Source organism: Danio rerio, chromosome 6 (assembly GCF_052040795.2).
Source record: "Danio rerio strain M-AB ecotype USA chromosome 6, GRCz13ab, whole genome shotgun sequence".
Lineage (NCBI taxonomy): Eukaryota > Metazoa > Chordata > Actinopteri > Cypriniformes > Danionidae > Danio > Danio rerio.
In genome coordinates, this window is record NC_141026.1 from 28,877,249 (window position 1) to 28,902,540 (window position 25,292).

At 35.7% G+C, this 25,292-nt stretch overlaps 1 protein-coding gene and 2 long non-coding RNA genes across 3 annotated transcripts in view; 1 reads left to right on the plus strand and 2 right to left on the minus strand.

Annotated features, from left to right (window-relative positions):
- Positions 1 to 25,292, plus strand: part of LOC141386270 (uncharacterized) — a 355,028-nt gene that overhangs the window by 207,311 nt on the left and 122,425 nt on the right. The gene's annotated exons all lie outside the window — the stretch shown is intronic.
- LOC141386276 (uncharacterized) overlaps positions 1 to 25,292 on the minus strand; it is a 113,283-nt gene that overhangs the window by 63,243 nt on the left and 24,748 nt on the right. The gene's annotated exons all lie outside the window — the stretch shown is intronic.
- Positions 14,854 to 16,800, minus strand: LOC137495972 (uncharacterized). The gene is made up of 3 exons (XR_015493703.1): positions 16,741 to 16,800; positions 16,095 to 16,142; positions 14,854 to 15,241 (listed from the first exon to the last, which is right to left on the minus strand). It is a non-coding gene; the product is annotated as an uncharacterized LOC137495972 (long non-coding RNA).

Consider the following 25,292-nt stretch of genomic DNA (forward strand, 5'->3'; position numbering starts at 1 on the left):
AAACACAAATGTCTTTGATTTATACTGAAAACAAGGGTCAGCATAGATTACAGTGCAAATTAAATCCACATTTTGATTGTAGTTTTGTAAACATTATGAAGAGTGCTTGACTAGCCCATTGTCTTAATGGTATGTCATGAGTTTTTTTCTTTAAATTACTCATTTCTTTTGTATTGTACATGGAGGTCAATGCTGAAATATGTCACAAAAGAAGATGAGGTGGCCTGGCCAGCACTGCTCCAAAGACACCAGCAGCTGCACAGGTACAAGTACAGGATGCAACACTGAGGACCGTTCATCTCTACAGGTACAGAAAGGGTTTATTCCTTATCTTTTGTAAATGTTTGAAATTGGGAATGCTTGTCAGTATATATTTTGATGTAAACTATTATTTTGTAACAGACTAGATAAATATTTAAATGTTTAAGTATAATTTGAGTGTTTATATGCATATTTATTTACATAAAAAATAAATACATGTTTAAATGTTTGTGTGTTTTTGTTCCTCTGTGGGGGCACCACCTTAAACTTTCGCATAGGGAACCCTTTTGGCCAGCAGCGGCCCTGTAAATATATATATATATATATATATATATATATATATATATATATATATATATATATATATATATATATATATATATATATATATATATATATATATATATATATGGTTTTGTTGACATTTTAAAATTATAAGGCTGAACGGCATGAAATGCCAACAAAAACAGAAGACTTATTAGAAACAAACTGATGGCCAAACAAAAAGTAACTCAGGGTTATACAAAGAGTGGCCACCACAAGATACATACATTCCTGATATGTGAGTCCCATCTCACACTCAATATACTCCAATTACTATTGCAAATCAGACTCAGACTCAGCAAATCAGACTCGAAAACCAGACAGAACTGTTGTATGTTGTGTGAAAAAAAAAAACACACACATATATATATATATATATATATATATATATATATATATATATATATATATATATATATATATATATACACACACATACATTTATATATATATACACACACATACATTTATATATATATATATATATATATATATATATATATATATATATATATATATATATATATATATATATATATATATATAAATGTATGTGTGTGTATATATATATATAAATGTATGTGTATATATATATATATATATATATATATATATATATATATATATATATATATATATATATATATATATATATATATATATATATATATAAACACAGTACAAATACTTCAGGTGTTCCATTGTTCTTTCTCCTTTTGCCATCAGCTAGGCGGCAAGTGCAAAAAGGTCAGGCTTCACACTGCTAGCAGTTAGCATCTTTAGTGCTGTCCCCTTGGGCCATACAGATTTTCAGGGTACATCAAATGGGACCAGACTCCCAAAATACTCTGGGGGGAAAGATCTCAAACCCACACAAAACCAACACACATACACACAAAGCACACACATTGGTCATTACCATAACAAGCCAGTGTGTTTCTGCAGATACACTTGTTTGGGTTATGTGGGGGGTACAGAGGGGCGACGGGTCCCCAGCTTTATTTCAATAACAACAGACAGACACAAGGGCCACCTCGTCAGGCTTTAAATCACATAGCAGCGTCCTGATCTACTGATAAGCAGCAGATGCTAAAGAAAAGCCAACAGCATGGACGCCCAGTGCTCTTCATTTTATTTGCATTAGTTACAGTAGCGACTCTACAAACCACTTTATAGACTTACTTCACTAACAATGACAAAAGCTTGCATCTTTCTTTTCAGCTTAGACCCTTTATTAATCTAGGGTCGTCACAGCGGAATGAATCGTCAACTTATTCAGCATATGTCTTACGCTGAGGATGCCCTTCCAGCTGCAACCCAACTCTGGGAATATTATTCTGGTTAATGTTGATTTATTTCACTTTAAAGACCATGATAGAAACATACTCTTTGTCATAAAGCGAAATTACTAAACCTACACACAGGAGCCTGCTATTTAATTCACCACTGTATATGAGATGAATAGAAACATCATCACAATTTAAAAAATTACTGATAATTTTTATGACAATGTGTCATAAACGTGAACAAAATTGAATTAGTTATCAATTAATCTGATTTCATATAACAGGGGGTCACACTGTCTACATTAAAAAAAATTCAAATAAGATTTTTTATTAAGGTCAAATGTCCAGAACAATTAATATAACATGACTTGTAAAAAATTTAATTAATTAATTAATTATTAAAAAATAAACATCCATAACATGCATTATAAGTTAACACTGTTTATTTTTTCTTTAAATAAAGTAGCATTTGCATTCAAAACACTTCAAATACAATGCAAATATGGCAAAACCACTAATATGAGCATTTTTGTACAAAACACAACAAAAGGTAGGCCCAATAGTATTTGAATGCAGTCATGATGATGCAAGCTGAGACAGCATATCTCAGAGGCGCAAATAGACACTATGAACTCATTGGAGCTAGTGACATCACTATGAGAGGTAGGGTTATGAGTGGGGTTAGCTCTGGGCATTAAAAAGCATTGCATGCAGCTCAGATTGCAACTGTACAAAACCTCTCTCTATAAAAAGGTGAAAAATAAAAAAGGTATGTAACAAAACTTTAGGTTTATAGTTTTGGGTCTCTTATATCTGTATTTTGTGGATACTGCCATTCAAAATGTCCAGGTTTTGTTTTATAGTGACATTTCAAATTTCCACTCTTTAAAACATCAATTGTCTTATTATAAATCAAGCAGAATGGCTTTGAGCTGCTTTGTGGCAAATAAAAACGTAAGTATATTTCTGTACATTCAACTTTGAACTGTTTATTCTTTTCATCAAGTTTTCTTTTTCCGTGTGACCGACATCTACATCCATTCAAATGATCGCTTTGCTGTGGTGTGTTAAAGCAGTTGCATGCGCAATTAGCCCACCAATTACATGAAGACTCGTATGATCACTTAATGTCTTGAGAATAAAGTTATGCAGGAAATTTTGAATATTTTGTCTTTAATTTAATTTTTTTTATTATTAACTAAACAGTTGTGTGAAAATCCACAATTTTAATCTTTTACACATGGTCTTGCAATACGAAATGGAGTCGGTCCGGGTTGAATTCCCTCACGGTATTTTGGAAAGCCCTGTCCTATATAACATTTGTAATATAATATCAGTAAAGAAACCAATCCAAACATCTAATCCATTCAGCAAACCATATTAAACTAACATGTTAAGCAAACGAAGCAGTGATGCACTTGGATTTACACTTCATCCCTTGAGAGGCCTGTGTAAGGTGCAAATTACACAAATACACTAAGCAAACACATTCATCTCTAGTTTACACAGGTAATCCAGTGTTTCCAGCAAATCAGTATTTAAACTGGCAGGTCAAACAGTGCTCATCTCTTTGAGACTAAATATGCACACAGATGCGCACACACACATATAGTTGTTTAAAAGGCCTTGATTACATATGCTAAACGTGGCTTAGCCGCGGTGGCTGGGCTCCTTCAACAGGAGAGACTGTTGTGAGTTTACTGGAGAAGTTGTAAATATGCGCTAACACTTTTAGCGGTAATCCCTCCACACAAAGCCTGGCAGAGATTAGGAGCCGGTCGCCTGACAGAGAGAGAATCCTCCACCACAATCACATTTTAGCCTCTGCTGAGAGCTAGAGAGGGCATACAGCCCACGCCACTGATATCGCCAATCGTGTGAGGACGAGAGCGAAGAAAAGCAACAATCCCAAAACCGCTTAGAAGAAAAAAGGAAGGGGGAAAAAAATAAGCCATTGCCATCAAACTGTTTGTGTACTAGCTGCCATCATTCAGCCGAGTACAATCGGTCACATTCCCACCCCCCAACTGCTTTCTTTTACAGTACTGGTTTGTTTTGACGAGGGATGCAACTGTATTGTCCAATTAAAACACTAGTCTACTCTACTGCGTGACCTTTTGAACTGGACATCTGCCACATCCCTGAAATCGAACACTATTTTAGCAGGCCAAGGCCATTTGACACATATGAGAGGACTTTAAGCAGAGCAAGAACTAGCCCTAGCCCTGGAGCACTCCACATGAATAGACCATCGAAGCAGTTTCATTCGAAAACTCTTCTGCTCTGCACTTGGCTGAACCTACAATAAAAGTTGATAATTGAGAAGCAAGAGGGAAGGATCACTATGACTGCTGAAAAAAAGAAGGGGGTGGAATAGAGGCCCTGGCTTATGTTTAATACAGTTTAACTGATATTTAATATTTTGTGCTTTCTCTCTCTTTCTCTCCCTTTGTCCACATTAAAATACTTCAAAAAGAATTCTAATGAAGTGGAAATTAAAAGGAGCGTAGATTGGGGTTGGAAAGAGAGGCTCCTAATCCCGCTATCTCTTAATAATTCAAAGTCTCTTTTATTTTCTGAATAAAAAAGCGGAATTAATCTGGCGCTGTGAAGCTGTCCTCTCTTCTCACTGTTTAAATAAATCCCCGCTCGTACATTAAACGCAAGGAGGCCGGCGCTGGCGTGTAGCCAAGCTTTGTGTCAATTCCCTCCTGCCTCTTTTTCATTCTCTCCCAACCCCTTTTTATTCCCTTTCTTTAGCTTTTTGCCAGAGAGAGACCTGGGAGAGGAGCCGCGCCACCGGAGAGTCCCTATCTCTAGAACCTGCTCAGCACACGGCCCTATCACAGCCGGCTAAGACCACTTAGCAACGGCTGGCAGAAGGCACCCTTAGGAAACTTTGTGGAGATATTAGGACACTGGGAAGCCTAATGATATATTACAAAGGCATTGTAAAAGAAAAAGAGATGGCCAATAATAGCCCGACTGAAAGTGGCAACCCCAGCTGCTTGGAAATGAGAGAAGGAACTTCAGGAAACTCTGCATGTTAAGCTTCGTCATGGACTGGAATAGAGCTCCTCTGTATTTAAGGCAGGTTAATAGACAGTTTCGCAATCATGTAAGGAAAGTGATGGACTGAATAATAATAATATAAAGGGGGTCAAAGAAAATGTGACAGAAACTGAACAAATTTAGTTGTAACTTATCCCTGCAAAACCAATGTTATGTTACAACACTTCAAGTGCCTCAACTTACTCTGGTCCCCCAGGTTCTGCGCTGGTTGGGAAAATTCCAGACTGATCGAAAAAACAAAAAAAAATTGGCTTAAGATTGACAAGCAAAATTCGGGACATTTCAACCTGAAGAACCAAGGAACTTAAAAAAATAAATAAATAAAAAATAAATCCCTGTTCCTGGGACTGAGATGTTGTAGCATGCTGCCTAGGCCTCTCTATACTGAGATATGGCCTGCCTGAAAGAATCCAAAATATCAGAGATTGCTCTGTCTGTTCCAGAATCACCAGCAACATTCCTGATTCTTCCCTTTGAAGTGGGAGGTTTACAAAATCACTTCTTTTTTCTTATGTTACTCATTCTTTGGCTTTGAATATTGGCTCTTGAGCCCTGTTAAGACAGTCTCCTCAGAGGAAGCAGCTTCACCACAAACAAAAGCAGAGACAAATGTATCCGTTCTGCTTCAGAAACAGAAATCTTTAAAGCTTTTAGTGTGAAACTTTATTGCTTGCTGAATAAAGAAAGTGGGGCATCATACATTTATACACAAACAAATCTGAATAAATATTTAATCAAATCCCATGACTTTTCTTTTTTCCTCTACATTATATCTTGTGGCTCTATGAGATAAATGTGGAAGAAAAATCTTCCCCTTATTCATTTCTCTATTTTTTGGAGGAAATAAGCATCTTGATCTGTTGAACCAGACTGAAATGAGATTGACATGGCAGGCAAGAGGTTAGGTCTGTTTAAACCCCAGCACTCTCTCTTTTCATCAGCCTGTATTGCTCCTCACAGAAATATCTACTTTGTGCCTTATCAAATGAAAAAAAATCATACAGAGAGGGGGATAGAGAGAGGAATAGACAGAGCCTACAGGGAAAGTACAAAGGTGTGTCTGAAGATCCCCAAAGGCAACATAAAGTCATTTTCCGTGAAGGTGTGCTATTTTTATTTATATCTTTCTCATGCTCTGTTTCATCATACATACTGTTTGGAGGGCTATCATTATGCCAGACGGAGAGCTGGGGTGAAAACCATTTGCATTACTACCCTGACTGTCTGACTCCAGGCGCTTTGCCATGATACTTTATTCCAAACCATTCAGCCAACCATTATCACTTTGCCCCCACTCTGTTGTACCTCCCCAACGCACACACACACAAACACACGCATGCATCCAGCCTTATCAGACGCATCTCCTGCAACACTGGCACTGAGGTACAGGAGGGACCAGTCTGTGATGAGCACAGGGGAGGAGGGGCGGGTGGTCCAAGGCGGGGGGGTCCTTTGCGTGTAATTGTCCTGGTGAGCACTCAATACCATCTTAAAGCAAACAGGCAATCTACAAAGCTGCGCAGACAGGGAGGGAAAGACCCTGTGGCTATGGGGACCCTAATAGGAACTCCTTTCTCCAAGAGATAAATGGGTAAAGTTCCTTTTATTTATCCTGGCCGGCTGTTTGGGACTGGGGCTATTAAAGCACAGCAATGCTATTTATCCCTCCAAAAAGGATTGGTCCCACACAGGGCTGAGGGCAAGAAAGGAGACGAGAGGGGTGAGAAGGAATGGCAGCAAGTAGAAATTGGTAAAATTGCGAGGTCAAACTGTTTATCTTTTTTTATTCCCATGTCTCTTCTTTTCTCTCATACTCTTCTTGAACCGTCCTCTCCATCGGCGTTCTCCTCCCTCTCTGTCCATTTACTTGTTGTGGACCATCTCTTGACTCTTTTCAGCCTCTTTTCTTTCCTTTGGTGCAACTTTTGAGATGCTGACGTGAGTGATTATGTAGAGCCTGGCATAAATACAGCGAAGCTCGCAGAGGAAGAGTTGTCCACTCTGTATTTGTCATTGTTGGATAAAGGTGAGCTGATGGCGAGTTTCACAGGCAGATAAAGCACCTGCAGCCACGTACGTTAATCTCCCAACGCTCACCTAACAATAGATCATCCCCGGCCAGCTTCCCCTTGCTTAGCATATCTCCTGCTCTTGTCTTATCCTCTGTGTAAGGGTGCTTCCTAAAGCATGCCATGTCAGCTTATCTGAAGAGCATGCTGCTCCCTGAAAAGAGACCCTGTAAGCACTCCTCACCCCAATCATTAAAACAACACACAGGGAAATGTCAATGCCTAACTCAGCCAGACCTTCTACACATTGCTCAGACAAACCAGAACAATTCAAGTGCAATTGCAGGGGACGTAGGAGCCAAAGGTCTCTTGTTAAATGCAGGGCTCTGTCTGTCTCTCCGCTGGAGAGAGCGGAGTGAGGTTTTGCTTCCAGATAAGGCCAGACAGAAGTTGTGGTTGAAGGGCGATTGGAGTGTTTGTCCTCTCTTGTGAATACCTGTGGTCTCGGATTGTCCTGATGTGAAGAACAGGGGTTACACGCACACCGCTGCCTTCTGCCACAGAGATAACACTGTTACATTGTGCGAAAGAAACATTCACCTGTATTAATGGTCTGACTGTGGCCAGTAGGGTTCAGAATTGAAGAATCTTTCGATTCAAGAACTTTACATCAAATTGAACTAGCAACACTCATCAGGAAGTTGACCTTAAACTGGGAGAACATTTGATTCAGTACTACAATAAGAAATAGCTCTAATGAATGGGGTTCTTATCTAAAAAAATTGCAACTGTTTAAAGTCTGCGTAAACTGGAAGTTGCTGAGACTTTAATTTAAGGAATATTGATGTACTTCCAACTGAAACACAATATTGAGCATTGGTTCTTTTTGTGGATTATTCTTTTGTCGAAAAATAATGTTAAGAGGGCCGTATTTATAATTATTGTGGCTGAAGTCGACAAACTGACATTGTATGAAGACTCTGCTAAATGGGAAAAGACACTCCAAATGAGGAACTAAACAGTCAGACTTTGAAAAAAAAGTTAACTTTTTTTCCAGTGGATTAACTTGCATGGATTTATTGTTCTTCCAAAGAAAAAACAATGTTCGCAAGCAAAAAAAAAACACTGTCAATTTTGATTTTACATGGATGTTAAGAATAAATGTGGACCACTTGATCTTGTGAGTCTCATCTTTCCACCTTAAGTTGCAGATTGAGAGCAAACTCATTAGAAAGTTGACCTTAAACAAGGCGAAAAAATTGGTATCTCAAATTCAGGACTAAATAACAATTAGCTCAAATGAATTGAGTTCTTGTCAAAATGCATTACAACTGTTTAAAATCTACGTAAACTGGAAGTTGCTGAGACTTTTATTTCAGAATGTTGATGTACTTCCAGCTAAAACTGAATATTGAGTATTGGCATTCTATTTGTGGATCATTCTTTTGTAGAAAACTAATAAAAAAGTTAAAAATATTGTCAACAAACTGACATCAGAGAAAGCCAACCACTCCAAATGTGGAACCAAATGGTCAGACTTTGAATTCAAGATTTCAGTTTTTTTAGTGGATTATGTTGAATCACCTAAAAAAATAACAATGTGTGCTAGCAAAATAAACATTGGCTATTTTGATTTCACATGGACGTTAAGAATAAATGTGGACTACTTGATCTTGTGGGTCTCATCTTCCCCCCTTAAGTTCCAGCTTGAGCGGGAACTCTAGTGTCTGTCTTTGAATCCCTCACCGGTGCCAGAGGTGAAGGAGGATCGGGCCAGTAGAGTGGCCATGATGAATGACTGTACTGATCTGATGCCATCTATTTCTGTGCTACCATACAAGTGGGAATGGCCATATCAAAGCAAGCCTGTTCTTTCTCATCCCCTGTGGAGGAATTCCTTCTATACTCTGGCATGATAATGAGCCGGGCCTCCTTCAGGCCTCAAACACCTGATTGAGTCAAGCCCTGGTAGTGCCAAACACACTCAGGGAATTACATACAAGGGGGATGTCGTCCAATTGGGCCAGACTCTCCTTCAGTAGGAGGCATTTCCTTGGCTTGCCTACTTTGGCAGGGGACGTGATGCCTTTTTTCTAGCACGGTCTCACGGCAAGAACCCTGGCTGGCCCCATGTTGGACGACACACAGTAGACAGAGAGCGGATGAGGGGGCTGAAGGGGGTGCAGTAGTTGAGTTCACAAAAGAACACAACATGGAAGCGTTTCAGCAAGTCTGCTCAGAGGTTAGTGGTAAACAGCCCAGGTTTTGCCATATTTTTTGCGTGGGTGCTCATACCACACAGAAGTCTTTACCGCTTTTCCTTCTTGCAGTACAATGATCCTATTTGCAGATGACAGAGAAAGCGAAACAAGGCAAGCTCTAACTTCCCCTCGCCAAGCATATCTTTAAATCCCCCAAAACAAAGACACAATATGGCAGTGATTACCTAAAGCAATGAATAATATAGTGATGATTAAAGACTAATTAAATACATATATATGATTTATTATTTTGTATTAACCTTTAACTTTTAACTTTTATATTATTAGTCATGAAAGCTTTGTTTTTCTCAACTACTTCAATTATGTGTTTTTGTCCAATTATATATATATATATATATATATATATATATATATATATATATATATATATATATATATATATATATATATATATATAAATATAACGGCTGTCAAATAATTTAAAAATTTGATTAAAAAAATCACAAAATGCCATATTTATTACTGAAGTAAAAACACGGGCATGTTAGTGCTATTTCAATTTCAAAACAATTCATGCCAATAATGCATACGCACACACACACACACACACACACACACACACACACACACACACAGAGACAATGCGCGCAGTGCTGGTGAGCGAGAGGGATCCCTTCAGATTCATCAACACGCACGATCGCGTTCATCAAATTTGCTTAAACAAAGCATTCTAAAGTATGGCTGTATTTAACATGCAAGGATTCTGACAGAGGAATGTGAAGCAGCCGCTTTACAAAAGAGGGGAAGCACGTCAAACTTAATGGAACATTTGAAGGACGGAGCTTAAGGGCAGAGAAATGTTTTTGACAGCTTGCAAATTCATCTGGCACTTTCATTCACTTGGACACCAATACTCAGCTTTGATGATTAAGATAATACTGATCAAGAGTCGACTATGTAAACAGCGAATTTTGATTATCTTAAATGACCACGCGAGTCCTGAAATGTGGAGGTTTTTCTTTTCGTTCGCCATGCGGTATCAAATTCCATGAAAACATCCTGAATGAAAATATGCTGAATGAGAGTGAACTGCAGTTAAAGTCTAAACATTAAAAATGAAACACCCGAAATTGCATGAAACTCTGGAGGAAACGCCATATTTTTTTGCACGTTTAACACACGCAGGGTCAGAGCAAGCTGAACTGGCACTCTAGGCAAACGGCTATCACGCCATTTTATTCATATGGAAGGCCAAGGGCCGTGAGGGAGGGGGAGGGTGTAGCAGATGAATGTGAGAACCTGGAGGTTCGCTTGGCCTCTATGGACGCGCCGGCCCTGACAAACACATGACAAACATCTTTCAAAATTTATTTACTGCTGCAGTGTTTCTCCACGTTCCTGGAGGACCACCAACTCTCCACATTTTCCATGCCTCCTTAACCAAACACACCTGATTCAGATGATCAGCTCATTAGCAGAGACTGAAAGATCTGTAATGGGTGTGACAGACAAAGGAGACATCCAAAACATATAGTGTTGGTGGTCCTCCAGGAACGTGGTTGAGAAACACTGTACTACTTTGTTTCAAAACCACATATTATACATATATTTGCAAAAGTTAAAATACTTCTTTATTCCTCAAATATTTTTGTCCATAATGACATGATAGCATCACACAGTTGCAGCAGATTTATTGGCTGCACATCTATGATGTGAAACTCCCGTTTCACCGCATCCCAAAGGTGCTCTATTGGATTGAAATCTGGTGACTGAGGAGGCCAGTTGAGTACAGTAAAGTCATTGTCATGTTTAAGAAACCAGTCTGAGATGATTCGTGCTTTATGACATGGTGCATTATCCTGCTGGAAGTAGCCATCAGAAGATACTGTAGGTTTACTGTTGTCATAAAGGAATGGACATGGTCAGCAACAATACTCAGGTAGGCTGTGGCATTGACAAGATGCTCAATTAGTACAAATGGGCCTAACGAGTGCCACGAAAACATCTCCCACACCATTACACCACCACCAGCAGCCTGAACCGTCAATGAAGGCTTTCATGTTGTTAATGCCAAATTCTGAGCCTACCATCCAGATGTCACAGCAGCATGAGGACTCATTCTTGGACAATCTTCTATTGTCCAATTTTGGTGAGCCTCTGCAAATTGTAGCATTAGTTTCCTGTTCTTAGCTGACAGGAGTGGCACCAGGTGTGGTCTTCTGCTGCTGTAGCCTGTCTGCCTCAAGGTTGGACATGTTGTGTGTTCAGACATGCTCTTCTGCATAGCTTGGTTGTAATGAGTGTTTATTTAAGTTCCTGTTGCCTTTCTATGAGCTTGAACCAGTCTGGACATTGTCCTCTGACCTCTGACATCAACAAGGCATTTGTGCCCAGAGAACTGCAGCTCACTGGATATTAACTTTTTTTCGGACCCTTCTCTTTATAATTGTGGGTGAAAATCCCAGTAGATCAGCAGTTTCTGAAATACTTAGACCAGCGGGCACCAACAACTGTGCCACGTTCAAAGTTACTTAAAGCACCTCCCCATTTTGATGCTCAGTTTGAAATGCAGCAGATCGAGTTGCTGCCATGTGATTGGCTGATTATAAATTTACATTAATGAGCAGTTAGACAGGTGTATCTAATAAAGTGACCGGTTAGTGTATTGTATGTATGCTTATCAATAGAAATTATTGGTAACACTTTATAATAACTTCATACTATGAATAATTTATTAAGCATTAGCAATTAGTTAATTCATTATCTGTTAAGTACTAACTCTACATTAATAGACATTAGTAAGCAGTTTATAAATACAGCTACACATACTGTATTCTTGACTTGTAAGCACATTTACAATGTGCTTAATAGTTGTATTTTTATACTTTAATACTTACTAATTGTTGATTACTAAAACTAGTAATGCATTATTTACAAACAATTGTTTTTAAGAGTAGTTAGTGGCTTTTAGAATTATTCAGAATGAGTTAGTAAACGATTAATAAACTATTCAAATCAAAATTTACATATTTTATTATTCAGGCATATATTAATGGTTAATATGTATGTTTATAAATGCTTTATTAACTCAACTTCATGCAGTTTTGTGACCTACTGCAATTTAAACTAAGGACTATTTATGCTTTGTAAATCCCTTATACACTTTGCAATCTTATTTAAAAAATAAAATTACTGTAAACTTTAGACATTGCCATATGATAGGAGTCAATATATTATGATACAACATTTTAAAGTTATTTAGTGAAGTTCAATCTGCACAGTAATTTTATTTTGAATAAAATTGCAAAGATTTATTTTTCAGTTGATACAGATTCATTTGTGCATCTTCAAAATTTGTAGCTGTATTTCTAAATTGCTTACTAACGTCTATCAATGTAGAGTTAAAGCTTAACAGCTAATAAGTTAACTATTTGCTAATGCTAAATAAATTATTTATAGTGTGTAGTTATTATAATGTATTACTGAATTATCTTCATAAAATTAAGACTGAATTAAATGTACCGGTCAGTTACCATTGAGGTGTTTTCACTTGTTTTCTTTTTTTATACAACCAACAATGGGCGACGTAGTGGCGCAGTATAGAGCTGGCGGCTCGAACCAAGAAGGTTGCTGGTTCAAGTTGGCGTTTCTGTGTGGAGTTTGCATGTTCTCCCTGCGTTCGTGTGGGTTTCCTCCAGGTGCTCTGGTTTCCCCCACAGTCCAAAGACATGCGGTACAGGTGAATTGGGTAAGCTAAATTGTCCGTAGCGTATGAGTGAAAATGAGTGTGTATGGTGTTTCCCAGAGATGGGTTGCAGCTGAAAGGGCATCCGCACCGTTAAACATGTGCTGGATAAAGTTGCCGGTTCATTCCGCTGTGACAACCCTGGATTAATAAAGGGACTAAGCTGAAAAGAAAATGAATGAATAAATACAAACAACAACCTTTCTATTATCCTTGATTCTAAATGTCAGCATGAAACATAAATTTGCCTTTTGACTCTAAGTCATTCAAGTCAACAGAGGGAGTCAAAAAGAGACACAGAGCTCAAGAAAGTGAAGAAAAACCAAGAGCAATAGAGAAAGGGCAAGTAAGAATCAGGGTCGATGAAACAGCACAGGCATAATAGAAGTTTCCTGGGGCAATTGCAGAGAGAGAAGGGGAATATATGCACATGTAAATGAGAGAAAAAAAGGAAAGCAGGTCATACTGCCATCCGTCCATCCATCTCATTTAGAGCAGGTACAGCTGCCAGAGAGAGTAGGCAGATCGGTAATTTCTGTTTGCCCAAGCGTTCACTTGAATACCGATTCACAGAGTGAGAATAAAGAAATCTTACCCTCTCACTAGGTCACAGTGAGAGTTTCCTCTTTATTGTAGATAATGAGATAAAAGAGCCAAAAATGGCAGATCAAGCTTGGAAAATGAAGTCTCTCACCTCCTTCTTAATTAAAACATCCTAATTGGCCTGCTGCCTGCCTTTGGTCTCCAAACATTATTTTGCTTTTCCTCCACTGGTTTGGAACCGTTAACAGAACGTCCTCCACGGGCTTGTCAGGGGGCTGCTTTTGTGCTGAATGTATACAGGCCTTTTGTGGTAGCATTACATATTAATCATTACCACTTTTGGCCAAAATGAAAATCTCAATGTGAGTCAACTTTTTTAAAATGATTAATATTATATCTCATCTAAGACACAACCAGCATAAAGGTCATAGTCCTTTCCTTTATTGCATGCAGAATCAATGAATTACATCTAATTATGCATGGTTAATTAATACATTTAAAATTATTTAATAAATAAAAGCAATTCATTCTGAATTCGTTCATAGGATGAAATAGATGCTTAATATATACACTCACCGGCCACTTTATTAGACACAGCTGTCTAACTGCTCATTAACGTATTTCAGAAACTGCTGATCTATTGGATTTTTCATGCACAACTATATCTAGGGTTTACAGAGAAAACAGCTCCAAAAAGAGAAAATATAAAATGAGCGGCAGTTCTGTGGGCACAAATGCCTTGTTGATGCCAAAGATCAGAGGAGAATGGCCAAACTGGTTTGAGCTGTAAGAAGAGCAACAGTAACTCAAATAACCACTTGTTACTCATTAACAGAGGTATGCATAAGAGCATCTCTGAATGCACAACATGTTCAACCTTGAGGCGGATGGGCTACAGCAGCAGAAGACCATACCGGGTGCCAGTCCTCACTGTAAAAAATGTTACTTAGATCTAACTTATAAAAAGTGAGGCAAGTGGTTGCATCGGACGTTTTAGGTTGATTCAACTTCCAGCCTTTTTTAAGTATTTTAAACACTAAAACATTGCTTAAAACAAATGCAATAAAATTAAGTTGAGCCAACTAATATTTCTAAAATTACTCAAATCAGATAAACTTACTTTTTTTGTTAAACTTAACTTACTTATACATTGCTATATGTTGACTGTACTCATTTTAATTAAGTATTATGAACTTAATGATCTAAATAAAATTAACCATGCATATGTCATTTAAAACTAATTTAATTGACTTCTGGCTGTAACCTCAGAAAATAAATCTTCGTTTCTATATTGTAAGCACAATATACACTAGTAAAAACAGATAAACAGACTTTCCTGTCAATAACAATTAAATAAGAATGGGAAGATGGATTAAAGACCATAACATGTATTCAATATCAATCGATGTTCCTTTTAATAGTGACTACAAAATAGGCCATTAATGTGGCTACACATACACAATACATAAATAAAAACATTAATAATACCAGATCCTATTGAGAAATCATCCAAGGCAACTCAGTGAGGAGATTTGCATATTTTGATAAAGATTTAGGATGCATAATGTCCAGTCCCACAAAGAGTCTCTAATATATCTCAAATGTATACAGTTTTGATGGATACTTGAAGTCGAGGACATCGGTAAGTCCAAACAGGAGCCATCATGCATTTGACAGGTTTGGCAAACCTCTGACAGTCCTATGATAATCCAAACTGTGTTGGGCTGATGGCAAATTTTTCCCGTGGGCAGCCGCATGCACCTCTGATTCCTCACAACTCTATTGGTAGAGACAAAAAGAAACAGGAGTTCAGGTGGTTGCTACCAAACAACATTAAATAGCTAAATACTGAATAGGAAATAACTACAAGTGAAGTTACAAAAGTCCAGTGAGAATGATGCATGGATGAAACACCTTAGTTTATCAGTTAAAAATTACCTTAGTTAAAATTACCTAACTTCTATTTAAAAAATAAAAAAAGGTTATAGAGGTTGTGTAATTACATTATTCCAGGTGTTTTTAGTTATCAAATTTTAAAGAAAACTGTGATTTTACTCAGTGTAACAGTGCATGTCATTGTGTTTTCCTGTCAATCAAAGAATTGTTAAAATTTAGGTATTACATTTTTTGTTTATTTTGGCAACTTATAAAGCATAAGAATGTGTATTTAATTTAGATATTAAAACTGTTTGAAAATGGCTATATGAAAATTATAGAATACAAGTTCTATAATTTAAATGTCATCTTCATTTTGCACCAAACTTTGCACGTCATAATACAAATTTTATTAAATAAATAAATAAATACATTGCCATTTTACACATTACATTAAGGTTTACATTAAATTTTTGCTAAAGCTACATTTAATTGACTTTTTCTATAAATTTAATGTGACTGGCAAATGACAGTTCAGTGATTCAGTGTTATCAGTTAGCTTTATTGAAAGACTGACAGATAATAAGAAACTGCATTAGGATATTTTTATACTGTTTTTACTGTTGCACACATAAAAAAATCTTCAGATATCAAATGTAAGTTAATTCTATGGAGCCCACTATTGTTTGCAATTTTACCAATGTTTTACTTGCCTGCAAATAATTACAGCTGTAGTTGTATCTAATGTTTTTCTTACCTGGATGTGAAGTTTGAAGATCCACAGGTAACAAAATCACTTTGGTATCTAAAGACCAAGAACATGCATTTTAGAATGAGGTGCATACAATTTAAATGGTTCTGTAAACATCAGTAGTAAATGTAATTTAAGTTAAAATAAATTGTAAATCTGTAATTTATTCACTATGCAGCATTAAAAAACTTATGGACTAAATCTCTAAAACACAAACTTTAAGTTATACTTTCTCTTACGTTAAACACAAACTACTTAACTGTTGCATACGTTTCTGCATTTAATATCCATCCTTAATGTGCTGCTATAACTTAGGTGAGCTAACTTTAGCTAAGTTAGCGCTAGCAAACTGAACCCCCACACCCCGACCGCCCACCAGTGACCTTGTTAATCGGTTCTGCAACGTTAGTTATACCTACTAAGTGTTTTAAAACTACTTTCACTATTTTTATTCAATAATATCACTTTTAATCGTTAGCATAAACTAGCGTTGGTTAGCGTTAGCCAACTTAGCTTTCCATGTGAGAGCAGTCTAACTGTTAACATACCTGAGGCTACAGTACAATTTACAAAGCTAAAACCTCACCTGCCTAGCGAAGACAGCAGTTTTGCATGACTTTACAATTATCATTCGGCTAAATTTGCAACTTACCGTGTTAATCAGATCCGCTGCTGGGAGCAGTTAATGTCGACCATTGCAGAAGCTGCGTCTGCCTGCTAAATCCCGGGCAATGAAAAAGGAGTCACGCCAAACTATTAAAATCACGTTTTATGAACACCTGCCCACATCGACAGCTGCTCTAATAAATTGTCTGTGTCAACTCACTTTTATAACATTTATTCTACACAATAACCACGTACAAAAATCTACTCAAATAAATTGCATTAGTTTTATTCAAAATATACAGTTATATAAAAACTGATATATTTTAAGTAAAGAGGAAGCAAATTTATTTTTTTTGGTATAAAACAAATAAAATTAACTAGATTGCAATTATTTAAAGTAGATAGAACCAACTTTGTGAGTGTAGCACTTTTTACAGTGCTGTCAGGTAAGAACATGAAACTGAAGCTAAAATTCACACAGGCTCACCAAAATTGGACAATAGAAGATTTGAAAAACGTTGCCTGGTCTGATGAGTCTCAATTTCTGCTGTGGCATTCGGATGGTAGGGTCAGACTGTTCAGGCAGGTGGTGGTGGTGTAATGGTGTTGGGGATATTTCTTGGCATATCTTGGCATACTTTGGGCCCATTAGTACTAATTAAGCATCATGTCAACGCCACAGCCTACCTGAGTATTGTTGCTGACTGTGTCCATAACTTTATGACCACAGTGTACCCATCTTCTGATGCTTACTTTCAGCATAATAATGTGCCATATCATAAGGCACGAATCATCTCGGACTGGTTTCTTGAACATGACAATGAGTTCACTGTACTCAAATGGCTTCCACAGTCACCAGATCTAAATTGAATAGAGCATCTTTTGGATGTGGTGGAACGGGAGATCTGCATCATACAGTAGATATGCAGTTGACAAATCTGTGTGATGCAATCATGTCATAAGGAATATTTCCAGTACCTTATTGAATCTATGTCACGAAGGAATAAGGCAGTTCGGTAACACTTTATAATAACTACACACTATGAATTATTTACTAAGCATTAGCATCTAGTGAATTCATTATTTGTTAAGCATTAACTTTACATTAATAAACGTTAGTAAGCAGTTTATAACTGCAGCTACAAATGCTGTATTCTTGACTTAAAAGCACCTATATAATGTGCTTAATAATTGTATTTTCATACTTAGTTAATGATTTATTTTTCATTTCTAAATTAAGTATCGCATTATTTACAAACAAGTTGTATTTAAAAGTAGTTGAGGGTTTTTTGGATAATTCAGAATGAGTTAGTAAATGATTAATAAACTATTGAAATCAACATTTTTATATCTTATTATTCAGGCATATACTAATAGTTAACTAATATGTTAATAAATGCTTTATTAACTCAACTTCACACAGTTTTGTGACCTAATCTAAAGTGAGGACTATTCATGCTTTATAAATCCCTTATAAATGACAATTAAAGGCTCAGAATCAAATGAACAATAATCTTTGCAATCTTTTCTAAAAAGTAAAATTACTGTAAAGTTTAAACATTGCCAAATAACAGGAGTGTCAAAATACGACATAAAACTGGATAAAACAACAACAATATAATAATTTAACAATATAATAAGATGCAATGTTTAAACTCTACAGTTATTTTATTTTAGATCAGGTTGCAAAGATTTATTTTTCATTTGAAGTACAGTTTCATTTGTACATCTTCAAATGAATAGGAATGAATAATGTAATTTTTCCTGTTTAGAATTTAACTGAGCCTTTATTTGTCATTTATAAGGGATTTATATAGCATACATAGTCCTCACTTTAGATTAGGTCACAAAACTAGATGAAATTGAGTTAATAAAGCATTTACTAACATACATAGTAACCATTAATATATGCCTGAATAAAAATATATATAAACATTGATTTCAATAGTTTATTAATCATTAACTCATTCTGAATTATTCTAAAAACCCTCAACTACTCTTAAATACAAATGGTTTGTAAATAATGCACTTCTTAATTAAGTAATGAAAAATAAATCATTAGCAAAGAAAATACAACTATTAAGCACATTATAAATATGTTTGTAAGTCAAGAATAGAGCATTTGTAGCTGAAGTTAACTGCTTACTAAGGCCTGCTGATGTAGAGTTAATGCTTAACAGATAATGAATTCACCATTTGATAATGCTTAATAAATGATTTATAGTGTGTAGTTATTATAAAGTGTTACTGGCAGTTCTAAAGGCAAAAGGGACTCTATATACTGTCTTCATACTGCACATACATGAATTCATTTTGAAATTAAAATGAAAAAATCTGCTTCTGAACACAACGTCTAAATAAAATCACTATTGTAATGTAAAATGTTTTAGATTTTATTGTTTATTAAAATGGCAATACATTAAAATAAATGGGAAGCATTACAATAGCCTTCACCTCCAAGACAACTTTAAAAAAATTGGTGCACATGAAAAAAAAGCTGTAAGTATTTTAATTTAAATTAGGATATTTTAATCGTATATATATATATATATATATATATATATATATATATATATATATATATAATATATATAGTTTAAAACAATTAATTAATTAATTAATTAATTAATTAATTAATTTCAAATAAAAAAATTTTCTAGGCAGCACGGTGCGCAGTGGGTAGCACTCACAGCCTCACAGCAAGAAGGTTACTGGTTCGATTCTTGGCTGGGTCAGTTGGCATTTCTGTGTGGAGTTTGCATGTTCTCCCCATGTTCGCATGGGTTTCCTCCGGGTGCTCCGGTTTCCCCAAAAGGTCCAAAGACATGCAGTATAGATAAATTGGGTAGACTAAATTGTCCGTAGTGAATGTGTGTGAATGAGTGTGGATGGGTGTTTCCAAGAGATGGGTTGCATCTGGAATGACATCTGCTGCGTAAAACTTATGCTGGATAAGTTGGCTGTTCATTCCGCTGTGGCGACCCAGGATTAATAAAGGGACTAAGCCGAAAAGAAAATGAATGAATGAATAAAAAAAAATTTTAACCGTATAAAAGACTTCCACTTTTGAAAAATTGCTGATCCTATTTCAAGTGTAAGTAACGTGTATATTATTTAACTGTATATAAAATAAAATAAATAATTACAGATAAATATACCCTATATTTGCATAGAATACTACTATAATCCATTTGCAGTTTTTCAGTCATGATGGAAAATTTCCTTCGACTCTCCTGTTGCTTTAATAAAGAATTATATTTTCAATCCCCCAAAGATACTCCATCATAAACTTAACCTTCTCAAGAACCATTTTTAGATTATAATACAGATATTTATGCCCAGTAAGCGATCTGTCTCTTGGGGAGAGTTCACAGATCCTCACAATGTATGTGATTACAGGTTTTAGTATCCTTCTGGGGCCAATTGGTCCCCACAAAGCGAGCCAAACTTGACGCACAGAAACATTGAGCCTGTTGTGTGGAACTGTTAGCAGATGTTTCTCTGAGCTGTTTTTCTGTGTGATGCTTGTTCAGTGTGGGCTAAAAGGTTGGGCAGTCCTTCCCTGCTGCCCCAGGACCTGTCTAAATTGTAATCCTATTCCTGTGTTTATCAAAGAGAGGAAGAGAGCAGGGAGAGGGAGGCATTGAGCTGACGGCTTGATTGTGATGTTTCTGTCTGATAGCTTGGCTAACCTTATCCATCAATTCCACCTCAGCCTCCCAGCCTCAGTCAACCCCCGCAGACATACACACACGCACACAAACACACACACAAACATATATCTAGCGACCATCAGTCCTACCACTGACCCTCTCTTACCAAAGGAAAATAGTCACACACACTCACTCAAACCATACTTTTAACATCATCCACTGACAGAAACGGCAATTAGTAAAGAATAGCATGTGACACACTCACTGTTTCTAACTTATTCACACATATTATGTATTCTATTCACTAACTTTTAATTATGACTTTAGGCACACAAAAACACTAATTTGTTGTTATTAGTATTTAGCAAGTTGTTGTTAAGTTTAGATCATTTTTGATTACTTTTAAAAAAATTATTAATTACTAATTACATCATTAAAACTGTATTTAAGTTACTTATCTAATTACTGGAAAGCAATGAAAAGCAACTTAATTATTCAATAATAATTGAGTTACTTGACGTATAGCACTGTCACCTCACAGCAAGAAGGTCGCTGGTTCAAGTCCCAGGTGGGTCAGTTGGCATTTCTGTTTGGAGTTTGCATCTTCTCCCCGTGTTGGCATGGGTGCTCCGGTTTCCTCCACAGTCCAAAGACGTGCTTTAGGTAAATTGGGTAAACTAAAAATTGGCTGTAGTACATGAGTTTGTGTGAATGCCAAAGTGTATGGGTGTTTTCCAGTACTTAGTAATGGCTTGAAGGGCATCTGTTGCGTAAAACATATGCCGGAATAGTTGGCGGTTCATTCCACTGTGGTGACCTCAAATAATCAGGGACTAAGCCGAAAGAAAATTAATGCGTGAACGAATGAATTTGACTTCAACCAAACCTTTTAGGTTTAATTAATTAGTTTTCAAATAAATGACAACACATTTCATTTGTTCCATATATTGACTAAAATATCATTATTTTGTAAGTTTTTAATAATGATGATCATATATTGAGGATTTATTCAATTTCATTCTTAACAATAAAATGTATTCCTGAATAATTTGTCATTACAATACATTATATCTGTGCTCTGTTTCTCTTCATGTATATCTATACATTTTTATGAATTAGTTACTCAAAATTTAATCAAATTACATTATACAAACATCAGTTTTTTGCCATTATCCCAATAAATGTAACCTTCTATGGTCAAAAAATATACAAAAATATTTGTTTAACAAAAAACAAACAAAAAATCAGCTTCTCTAAATTGCTTTATACAGAAAGTTTTCTAAGTCTAAGTCTAATTAAATGTATGTTCAGTTTTTAAGACAAGTACATTATAAGTAACTGCAATGAGAATTAAATTTACATATAAAGTAACCCCTTACTTTACTTTTTAGCAGAAACTAAATTAATTACTCTAAATAGTTGTTTAGGGGCAGCACGGTGGCAGTGGCCAGCACAATTACGTCACGAAAGGTCGCTGGTTCGAGCCTCGGCTGGGTCAGTTGGCATTTCTGTAAGCTAAATTGTCCTTAGTGTGTGTAAATGAGTGTGTGTGGATGTTTCCAAGCGATAGGTTGCAGCTGGAAGGGCATACGCTGCGTAAAACATATGCTGGATTATTTTGCGGTACATTCCATTGTGGCGACCCCAGATTAATAAAGGGACTAAGCCTAAAAAATGAATGAATGAATAATTAGTTACTTTTAATTAATTACATTTACTAGTGGTTTAGATATCTGAGGTTGGATTAATTAAGAAATCAAAATATGGTCAAACAGAATAAGGAATTAAACAGTACTAATACTGTTAAATCAGTACTAGTAATGGGTGTTTTCCAGTACTGGGTTGTGGTTGGAAGGTCATCCGCTTGGTGGTTCATTCCGCTGTAGTGACCACTAATAAATAAGGGACATTTATTTACTAATAAATTACACTGAAAATATGTTAAAACAATAATTGTTATGCTTTGTGGACACACCACTGAAACAGTGGTAGTGGTAGTTTTTTTTTCTTTTCTTTTTTTTTTTTAATGACTAGGCAAGGCAAGGCAAGTTCATTTATATATCACATTTTATGCACTGTGGCAATTTAAAGTGATTTACATAAACAAGAATAAAAGAGGCAAGTATAAGGTTTGCAGTTTTTTAATGCTTATTTCTTTTTAGCTTATTGAAAGAAAACAAGTAACAAGGTCTCTTTTTTACTTTGCTTTTATTCCCATTTTAAAGTTCACCAGTCAAATATCAGGTCTTGAAAAATGTACAAATACAGTTGAAGTTAGAATTATTAGCCCCCAGGTTTTTTCAACACATTTCTAGACATAATAGTTTTAAAAACTCTTTTTTTTTCAAGACACTATGAAGTTTAAAGTGACATTTAACGGTTTAAGTGGGTTAATTAGGTTAACTAGATAGGTTAGGGTAATTAAGGAAGTTATTGTATAACGATGGTTTGTTCTGTAGACTATCAAAAATATATAGCTTAAAGGGGCTAATCATTTTGACCTTAAAATGATGTTTAAAAATTAAAAACTACTTTTATTCTAGCCGAAATAAAACAAATAAGACTTTTTCCAGAAGAAAAAAATATTATCAGACATACTGTGAAAATGTCCTTGCTCTGTTAATATTCATTTAGGAAATATTTAAAAAAGAAAAAAATATTCAAATGTTTAAAAGAAAAAAATATGCATAAATAAATTTTATTCAACTTGACACTACTAAAAATGAAATGACTTGCTGACAAATGGGTAAAACTATATACAAACAGGGCTTGACATTAACTTTTCTGATCACCAGCTACTGTGGCTAGTAGTTTTTCAACATTACTAGCCACTCAGCATTTCACTAGCCACAATTTTGTTGTTGGGAAAATACATTTATATGCATAAATTTGATTTTGACAAGCTAAAATTACTTGATTTAGATTTTGGGTTATGTCCACATGCCACCTTATTCATTTAACTTTTTGTGTGTGACGTGTATGAGCTTGCTCAATGAGCATAAGCAAATGGGTCATGGTTTCATGTTGAAGTATTACAATTAGTTTTTATTTCATATGACTTTTTAGAGCTCAAAATTAATGATTTACCAAATGTATCTCTCCAAACATAAATAAATTATTATTTCTTAGCCCCAAAATTGAAATGTGTCAAAACAAGCAAAATACAGCTGTACACTATACTTTTTATTTATCAATCTTTAATAAATAAATAAATAAATTGACCTTTAAGAAATAATTCTTATCATGTATCTAAAATATGCACAGTAGTCACCAGTAAACTATACATAAATGGGGAGTTATACCCAGTAAAGCAATTGTATTTTTATTGTAAAAAGTGATAATTAAACCATATTAACAAAAATAACTGTTAGCAAGAGAACACAAGTGAAAAACATACTGTGTGTGATAATGAAAGGATAATCACATGCACACTGTTAACGTTAGGCCAATTAATAATCTGTTTAAAGAATGGTCAAAGCGAAAGCAACCAGTGCTGCTAACAAAAACACAAAGCTGGAGCTCTTGAAAGCAGCAAGACTGTGGGTACATGAGCATAACTTTTTGTCTAGTCGATTTGAAGGAGAACCAATCCCACCAGTTGCATTTGGGTCATCCTTATAGAGTGGAGGAACTATGACATCAATTTGTATGCAAAAACCCGGTAGCGAGTTAGCATTTCAGCTATTCCCAAAGTCAATGGGTTTTTTCAATGGGGTTTCAGTAAAATAGCTTAAATAAGGTCTGTGGCTAACACAAACTTTAGAAACTTTCACGTTTTATTCTACTACATAAAACACATCAGTTACATCACACTCTTGAATTTTTCAATCAATTACGCTTCTTTAAAAAGACGGTTGCTATCAAGTTGCTAAATGGGACTTCAGGCGGCATCAGAGACATTATACGTCATCGAGCTGATCTGGTCTGGAGCTCAGCTCGCTTGTGTTGGGCATTTAGATTTATATGTGATTTCAGTATTTTCGTATTTGATAGTTTGTAGTGTTTTTCTAATCTGGAATTCATTTTGTGTGTAGATAATGCCTTCACATGTAAAGACCGTCGAGACAGATTAGTTTGTTGATCATTTATTTTAATTAAACAATATTATGAAGATACTGCTCACCAGTGCAGCCTGTCTCTGTCCTGCTCTCAGTAAAGCAAGCGTGTGAATAAATGTGTAAAAATACAAACATATTAACTGTAATTTTAAAGTGATCAATTGATTTTTCGTCTGTATTTTTTTTCTTCATCTGAACGCATTTAAGTCTGTCAAAACTGCAATATTTACACTCCTCTATGAAATGTATAGCATATGTGAATGTATAGGCTGCTTTTCGCTTTACTTCGTGACATAAAAATAATATTGAATGTTGTTTTCTATCCATGGTGGAACTTGCAAGCATTTGATAGACTTGTCCCTCAGGCCTTATTTCTGTCGTCTGTTAAGATAAGCAGGCAGAATGCATGTGAGCTATAAACTTATTTAAATATGTCTTATAATAATACTATGTAGGCAAGTTTATACATACAGTTTTAAAACTTTTACAACAACCAAGCAAAACAAATGTATTTCCCACGTAAAAACGATACAAAATCGCAGGTCTATGCGATTTTTGCATGTTTATTTGTTTATAACATATAGCGTGTATTATAATATAATAAACAGAGAGATTAACTCTTTGTCATGGAGCTTATTTCTAAAAATAAGCTAGAAAAGTTGTCTGTAGTAGGATGGTGCTGACGTCACAGGTGCGCACCCTGAAGGCAGTGTAGTCCGTTTATAGCCTAATTTTAGCTTTTCGGTTTTTGCGTTTGCATTTAAGATTCAAAAGTGCTCAAAATTGTTTTTTTTCATGTGAGGATTATCCGGCTGGACAAAACGTGTAAGTGTAATGAACAGTGTTTGAACACAGAGCTTATTATTCGCAATCTTCGAAAAGCCTAT